At 34.1% G+C, this 8,857-nt stretch overlaps 1 long non-coding RNA gene across 1 annotated transcript; it reads right to left on the bottom strand.

Annotated features, from left to right (window-relative positions):
• Positions 1-7,067: 7,067 nt before the first annotated feature.
• Positions 7,068-8,638, bottom strand: LOC146721287 (uncharacterized). The gene is made up of 5 exons (XR_014925736.1): positions 8,601-8,638; positions 8,360-8,523; positions 8,021-8,233; positions 7,586-7,819; positions 7,068-7,463 (listed from the first exon to the last, which is right to left on the bottom strand). It is a non-coding gene; the product is annotated as an uncharacterized LOC146721287 (long non-coding RNA).
• Positions 8,639-8,857: the final 219 nt, after the last annotated feature.

Raw genomic sequence — 8,857 nt, 5'->3', positions numbered from 1 at the left:
TCCCCATTCTATTTCCTCTCTTCTTCTTTCTCCTCCCCTCTTCGTCCATCTCCCCTTTTTTCTTATTCCTTTTCCTTCCTTCCTTTTCCCCTTTTCAGCACCTCCTCTTCTTTCTAACGTTACAATCAAAGGGTGATGGTCCGACTCTATGTTATCTCCCACCTCCATTCTCTTTATCTTTTCCTTTACTCTATCCTCTCCCACCACATAGTCTATCACCGATTTCCCTCTTCCTCCTGTATATGTGTACTCCCCCTCCCTATCACCTCTAATCCCTCCGTTAAAAATTCCCCATCCCACTTCTTCTAGCTCTTTTATCAACTTCCTCCCATCCTCATTTACCTTCTTGTCCTTCGATCTTCTTTCTTCTTCCTCCTCTCCTCCTATCACTCCCCCCCTTCTACCTGTCCTTGCGTTGAAATCTCCTCCTAAAATCGTTCATTTGTCTTCTTCTTTCTCTTCCATCCCTTCCTTCATTTCCTCCATTTTTCTTTCCATGTCCCCGTTAATGTATATACCTATTACCCTCCACTTCTCTCTTCCTACCTCTAAATCCGCCATCATTATTCCCTCCGCCTTTTCTCCCATTCCTGATACTTTTATCCTTCCCCTCTCCTCCTTTACCCCCATGATCATTCCCCCCATCGGTCTTCCTTTCTTCTTTCTCTTTTTTGCTGCTTGCTTCTCCCATCTATATCCTTTCGGTAACCTCTTTTTAATCGCCTCCCACCCCTTTTCCTCTATCCATGTTTCCATCATCACCACTACCTCCCAATCCTCTATTTCCTTCCAGAATTTTTCTTCCTTGTTTTTCAACCCTGCCACATTCCAAAAACCTATCTTCCATTCCTCTCTTACTTCTCCTTTTTTCTTTCTCTCTTGCTCCTTTCTTCTTTCTATCTCCGTCTCCCTTTCTCCCTCCTCCTTTCTCTTCTTACTACTCTTCTTCCCTTCTCCTTTCCTTCCTTCTTCTCTTCTCCCCTCTTCTATTCCTTTTTTTCCTCCATTCTTGTCTTCATGCCCCCCTCTTCCACCTCCATTTTCTCCATTCCTTCTCTAATTTCTCCTTTCCAGTTCTTGAGCACTCTTTCTTCCTCTTCCCATTTCCACCAAACATCATTGATTTTTATCCTACCGTAGTTTGTCCACACCTTGTTCCCTTTCCTCTTTTCTTCCTCCGCAATTTCCATTATTCTCCATTTCATCTTTCTTTCCTCCCATGTTAGGTCGTCCTCTATCCTCACCCTCTTTCCTCTTAACAGACTCTTTTTTTCCATTACCTGTCTCTTTTGTTCTCTGCTGCCTAGTCTTACAACCACCATTTCTCCTTCCTTTCCCTCCTTTCCTTTCAACCTTCTTATCCATTCTATTTCCGTTTTCGCTCCTATTTCTTTCATTATTTTCTCCACTCTTTCTTTTACATCTTCCTTCCCTTCTTATTCTTCTTATCACGATGTTATTCCTTCTTTCTTCTCTCTCTTTCCACTCTAACTTCTTTCCTATGTCTCTCATTTTCCCCATTATTGACTCACCTAACCTCTTACTCCCTCCTTCTCCCCCCTCTCTTTCTCTTTCTTCCTTTTTACTTCTCTTCTCTATTCTTGCCTCCAACTCTATCTCCCTTTCCTCCAGTCTTTCTATCTTTTTTCCCATTTCTTTTCTTTCTTCTCTCCATTCCCCTTCCTTTTTCCATATTTCAATCTTCAATTTTCTTATTTCCTCACCCAACTTCTCTGTAATCTTCTCTCCTATCTCCTCCATCATCCTCTTTAACTCCTCCTTTTCTATCCCCCCTACTTCTCTGTTCAGCCTTTCTGTTTTTTTGCTCCTTCTCAGACTTCTTTCCTCTTCATCCTTATCCTCCTCTCCCCCTTCTTCCCTATAAAGAATATTAGTTTTATAATAGTTTTTTATAATAAAAAATAATAGTATTTTATAATGAAAAATAAAATACTTACATCTTCTGCCATTTCGGTGTTTGAGTACATCTGGAATTATAATAAAATGAAATATATTTAACAGATTAAAAAGAAGAAAATATTATATATATATATATATATATATATATAATATGTGGAATTGTATGAGCGCACGTGATCGCGGCCGGGCGCAAGGATATGGGGTGTTGAAATTTACTTGGTTGGGCGTTAAAAGTTCCATGTGACTGTTAGATGCTCGTGATTTGATTGAGCCGGAAATTCTAAAGATCTCCTTAATTAATTACACACGTACGGATTTTAACACTTGTTCGAATCGCGTCCCCTTGCGCTCAACCGTATAATAGACAAAATAAGATCTGGATATTTAGAACACCTGATGTAACGAGTCGATGCGCGTAAACAAGTTTTTATGCGCGAACGACAAGAGTAACATTAAAGTACGTCCGAAATATATCTATTGTAAAACTATATGTAAAATCATAATTATAATCACGGAACCAATAAATAAGATGCGAATATCTCAAAAATTCACGAAAAGATCCCGAAAAGTTCATAAAAATGACAATGTTCCGTCGCTTAATGCTAGTCGTTCTTGCGAAATAAATTATTAATAATAAACGAACTTAATTGCTGACTACTAATTAACTGATTCTACATTTCATTAAAGACGATGATGATGTTAGAACGATAGTTTACAGAATTTTATATGTATATGACTTACCGAAGTTAGTTGCTGAGATGTTAGTCTTCTCACGACCACAAACTGATTAGACCGCAGGCTGCGCGACAGGGGTGCGTAATTGTGCGGCCTGTATTTAGAATGATATGCTCGATGCCATGCGTTTCACACGTGTTGTTCTTGGCCGCGTGTTCATATCATCGATGTTTTCGACAATTTTCGGTGCGACGAGATAATCGCTGCTTTAATCAGGTAATGATTTTATATTGTACGTATCAAAATATTTATTATAAATAAATTTGTGAATATGTTGATGAAGTTAATGTGTAAAGTTATAAGATAATTAATTCTTTATATATTTGGATTATAATTAAATATTAATTTTATAATACAATAGTACAGACACACACACACACTCACGCGCGCGCTTATGTTCGTGTGTTGATACGTATATACGTAATGTTGATAAACAAACGCGTTTAAGCCCGCTTATATTACAGAGCCTTGTTAAAAAACTCTTAGTTTATACACGCGGGCTTAAACGCGTTTGTTTATCAACATTATTACATATAGCAGAGAAAAGTATAGAATCGAAAGGATCTGAATAACTCAGTTGGAAGAGCAGTTGCCCGGCAAGCAAAAGGTTTTGGGTTCGATTCCCGATTCAGCGACTTTCGGATCTATATTTTTCTCTTGCATTTACTTATTTCCGTAGGGGAGTGAAAGGGTTATTGAAATTAAATCTCAAATATGAGATTATTTCATATTTTAAATCTTGGCCGTGACCAAGTAAAATTTGGTGCCTTGTGCACAGATACTTAATCCTAACGAAAAATTTAGTTATCGTTAGGATAACGCACTGTCATCCGCGAGTTGGCTCTTACTGCCTGTCTTATACCTTTAAATTTATATTTATATTACAGAGCCTTGTTAAAAAACTCTTAAATAATATATTATTTAATTGCATTTAAAATTATGTTATATTCTTTATTATCATAATATAAATATAAGATATATAAATTTATAAAGAAAAATGCAATTTTATATTTTGTTTCTTAGTATTTATTAAAATGTTTTATAACATAAATATTACACAAACAATTTTCACGTATTTGTAATGTTTTTCTACATATTTTAAATTTTTTGTGAATTTAGCCAATTACATCGCCCAAGTTTTATTAATTTTATGAGGGAAATTGCAGAATCACAAACAGATCTACGTTACTTGCATAATTGGGATTTGGAAAAGCATTGTCCTCTCATAAAAATAATACGAGATTATAGTCATCCGGTGTACGAAACATTTTTCCGATGGTCCATAGAAAATATTAATGAATTAGAGATTGATTGCTTACCTATTACTTATATTACAGAAACATATCCCGATTTTTACGATTTTTTTATATTCCATGGTATGCGCAAATTCAAGCAGAAAATCAAAACTATTATTTTTTCAAGAGGATGATCATAGTTGGATGATATTCAATATGCAACAAATTGATAAATATCGATCATTGACTCATTATGACTTATTACTCGTCTTCATTTTACACACACATACACACAATTGATATTATTTTATATTTTTGTCTATTTTATTCATTATCGTATAAAAATCTGAAATATTCATTATATATAATTATAATAGTTTTAAAATGTTTTGTGTAATGTTCTGCATTATTTAATATATAATTAAGGTATACATCAGTGTTTTTTATATTATATCATTCAATATTAAAATTATATATTTATAAATATGTATTTTGTGCTAATAATAATAAAAATGATAAAAAAGTTATATTTATAAAATTAATATAATAATAAGTGCAAAGTAACATATAATTTTCGTAACATTACATGTTACAGAAATTACACTGATTAGTAAAAATAATTGTGAAGAAGTTAATCGGAATACAATTAGAAAATATGGTTGCAAAGTGAATGTAATAGCTATCAGATGTTTTAGTGAAATCAGCAGTGCACTGTCGAAGGAGATCATAAAATAAATAAGATTATTTTTGCCAAGTTATAGATTTTCTGCCTTAATACTAAATATCATATTTTAAATTATTACTGTGATGAAACCTAGACTGGTGATACGAAAAATTATTGTTACAATTAATTATGTTTAAAAATATTGGAAATTATGTATGAAAAATGTGTCATATTTCATGGTTTTTGAGAGAATGTGGAACATGTGCTGATTTTTTATTCTGAGCATTATAAAGAAGAATGTATACGTGTGTGTGTGTGTGGTAATACACTTTCCTTCTGGATAGCTGGATAGCGTTTATGTGTTCAAACATGTAACTATTTCACAATCTTTTTATACATTACATTCAAATAACGTTTATTTATTATAAATAAATCACACATGTGCCTCACCTCATGTAATATATGTATACTAGCTTTTCGGACCGCGCTTTGCGCGGTCCTCAAAGCCTTTCTATTCGGACCGCGCCTCGCGCGGTCCTCATATAGCCTATATTAAATCCGTTTTAACACAAAAAATTAATTCTTTTTTTGTATTACCGCGAACTACTTCCACATTTGTTGTCCGACTTTCACAAAATTTATATCAAAATAAATGTTTAAATTTTTTTTTGATGACTACTATGTTATCTATTTCTTTCTCCCAGATATATTATTTTACACCGCGTTTTGCATATATTTAAATATTTATTATATATTTTTATTTTTATTTTCTTGTTTATTTTAATTTCCACACAATTTCATATTTTTTAAATATAAAACATTATTTTAGTTAATATATACTTTAAATATTTTTTTTATTACTTAATTATTATATCCTTTTTTACATTTTACTCAATTTTTTTTATTTCTAATGTACCCACCGCTAACCCGCTATTATTAGCTCTCATACAATGTCATAATTCTTCAATTTACAAAATTTCCCTGTATATTACATTTTTTGTAAAACATTTTTTACTTTCTTCAATTAAATGTCCTTGATTGCTACATTCATCAATTTTAATTTTTACACTTTCTCTTTTTGTTGCTCTAGAAAATGCCACATAAAGTTGACCATGAGCAAATACAGGATGTGGCAAATAAATTCCAATTTTTTCTAAACTTTGTCCTTGTGATTTATTTATTGTCATAGCAAATGACACTCGAATAGGAAACTGTCTTCGTACACAAATTTTTTAAAAATTACTTCTTGGTGTGACCAAGTCAATAAATGCGTATGCACATGGGTGCGTGGATACGTGGGTGGGTGCGTGGGTGGATAAATAAAGTGATAAAAATTTGTTAAAATCATATAGTAGCCATCCCGGACAAAATTTGAGTACAAATTTCGAAAAAGTCTGTGAATAAATGTTTGAATGCGTGGGTGGATGCATGGGTGGGATAAAACTTAAAAGAACCACACAGCAGCTTTCTCAGAAAAATTTGCAACATTTTTGTACCAATTTCGTGAAAATTGGTCCATAAATGCGCATGCGTGTGGGTGAATGCGTGGGTGGAGGTGTAACACTTGAAAAAACCACATCGTCGCCATCTCCAAAAAATTTGCAACATTTTGGTACCAATTTTTACAAAAATCCATTCATAAATATGCGATTGCATGGGTGGATGCGTGGGTGGGGGCGTAAACTTAAAAAACTCACACAGCAGCTTTTTCAGAAAAATTTGCAACATTTTTGTACCAATTTCGTGAACATTGATCCATAAATGCGCATGCGCGTGGGTGGGTGCGTGGGTGGGTGCGTGGGTGGAGGTGTAACACTTGAAAAAACCGCATCGTCGCCATCTCCAAAAAATTTGCAACAATTTGGTACCGATTTAAAAAAAATCGGTTCATAAGTATGCGATTGCGCGGATGGGTGCGTGGGTGGAAGCGTAAACTTAAAAAACCCACACAGCAGTTTCCTCAGAAAAATTTGCAACATTTTGGTACTAATTTTGTGAAAATTGGTCCATAAATGCGCATGCATGTGGGTAAATGCGTGGGTGGGTGAGTGGGTAGAAGTGTAACACTTAAAAAAACCGCATCGTCGCTATCTTCAAAAATTTTGCAACATTTTGATACCATGTGTTCAGAAATATTGCAAAAAAAATTTTTTTTGCAAAAACATACCCTCCTCTGAGGAAAAAAAATAAAAATAAAAAAATTAAAAAAAAAAACCCACAGCAGCCACCCCCGAAACATTTGCAACATTTTGGTACCAATTTCGAGACAATCGGTCCACAAATGCGGAAGTAGTTCGGGTACAGACAGACAGACAGACGGACGGTGCTTATATATGTATATATATATATATATATATATATATATATGTGTGTATATATGTAGCATTCATCATCCACACCTTTCATTTACACTCTACACTTTTATTACACCTTACACTTTTCACTGCACTTTTACACTTTTTACATCTTTATACATTTGTAATAACTTCAATTCATTAATATACATAATGTTTTTAAGAAAAATATATATTTCCATAACAACACATTCATTCATTTATTTGTTACATATTAATTCTTTTTGTTCTTTCGCTTTATACTTTCAATGAATAAACATTACTTTTTCAAAGATCTGGTGAATTTATTTATAAGTCGCTACATTTTTGGTGACCCCGACGTGATATTAAAGCCGACGTGATATTAAAGCCGACGTGATATTAAAGCCGACGCATTTTAAAGGCTGATGCGGAATAAGTGCCAAGTGATCGTCGTATTTGAAGTCTGCGAAATATTATCATCGCTTGGAAGAATTGCTGGATATTCTGATTTTAAGAGATTCATTCTCCGGATCTTTGAAACATCAGAGGCGGATTAGTCCTTCACGGAAATTCTCAAATCATTTTATCGGATTCCTGGAACAAGAGGAAAATGCCAATCGATAGATCACCAGTTAGACCCTGTTCGGATACACAGATTGATATGGATTTGGCGAGCGGATCAAATCAGGTTGGATCAGAAAATATTAATATTTTACCTTCTCAAACTGGACATCAGGTGAGTGATCCTATGTTACAAATTCACTCAAATGAGTTTCGTTTATTAAAACTACCGACTTTCTGGCATAAACAACCTAAACTCTGGTTTGCTTCTATTGAAAGTGAGTTTACGGTTTATCGAATTCGATCAGATGATATTAAATATAGTTCTGTCATTCGTCATCTTGATGAACAAGCCTTAGTAAACATATCTGAAGTCATTGAAAATCCACCTAAAACAGATAAATATAATTATTTAAAGAAAATATTAATAAATCGCTTTACGGATTCAGAGGAAAAACGTTTGAGACAAATATTAGCTGGAATTGAACTTAATGATAAAAAGCCTTCGGAATTACTTCGAGAAATTCGTCATTTGTCTGGAGGATCTTTAGCGGATAGTGTTTTGCAAATGATTTGGCTTCAATGCTTACCACATAGAATTCAAACGACTTTAGCCGTAGTAGAGGATGTTCCTCTTGTTAAACTGGCGGAATTAGCTGATAAAATTGCTGATCGGGACGGCGGTTTGCAAGTCGCGGAAATTTCCAATAATACAAGTAATAAATCTTCGGATTTCGCGGATTTGCTACGAAGAATCGAAGCTCTTGAAGTTTCTCGTCGTCGAGATCGTTCCAAAAGCCGGTCTAGAGAGAATAGAAGATTTAGATCGTTATCGCGTAAGAAAGACAAATCAAATAAAGATATTAAAGATACATCAATTTGTTTTTACCATAAGAAGTTTGGTGATAAGGCTAAACGATGTACTTTACCTTGTTCTATGTCCAAAACATTCTTGGCTTCACAGGAAAACTAAAAACGCCGCTTAAGACTGAGGCTGCTTACGACGGTGTTTCTAACAATCGCCTCATTATTTTCGACAGACATTCAAATTTGAATTTTCTTGTCGATACGGGCGCTGATATATCGTTGTTACCTAAAAAGGTTTTATTGAAGCCGTGGCATACTAATTTAAAACTTTTTGCCGCAAATGGTACTCAAATTAATACTTACGGTTCTAAAACTTTAATTTTGAACCTCGGTTTAAGGAGAAAATTCAAATGGAAATTTTGTGTCGCGGATATTCAACGTCCTATTTTAGGCGCCGATTTCCTTTGTCATTTTAATCTCCTAATTGACATTAAAAACAAGAAATTGATTGATAATGTTACCGGTCTTACGAATACTGGAAAAATTCAAGAAGTTGCACATTTGTCAATTTTTACCACATCTCCTGATTCTGTGTACCACAAATTTTTAACCGAATTTCC

This window comes from Nylanderia fulva, unplaced genomic scaffold, assembly GCF_048542155.1.
Source record: "Nylanderia fulva isolate GAGA-0341 unplaced genomic scaffold, ASM4854215v1 Scaffold504, whole genome shotgun sequence".
Taxonomy (NCBI): Eukaryota; Metazoa; Arthropoda; class Insecta; order Hymenoptera; family Formicidae; genus Nylanderia; species Nylanderia fulva.
This window is presented reverse-complemented; position numbering and strand designations above follow the sequence as displayed.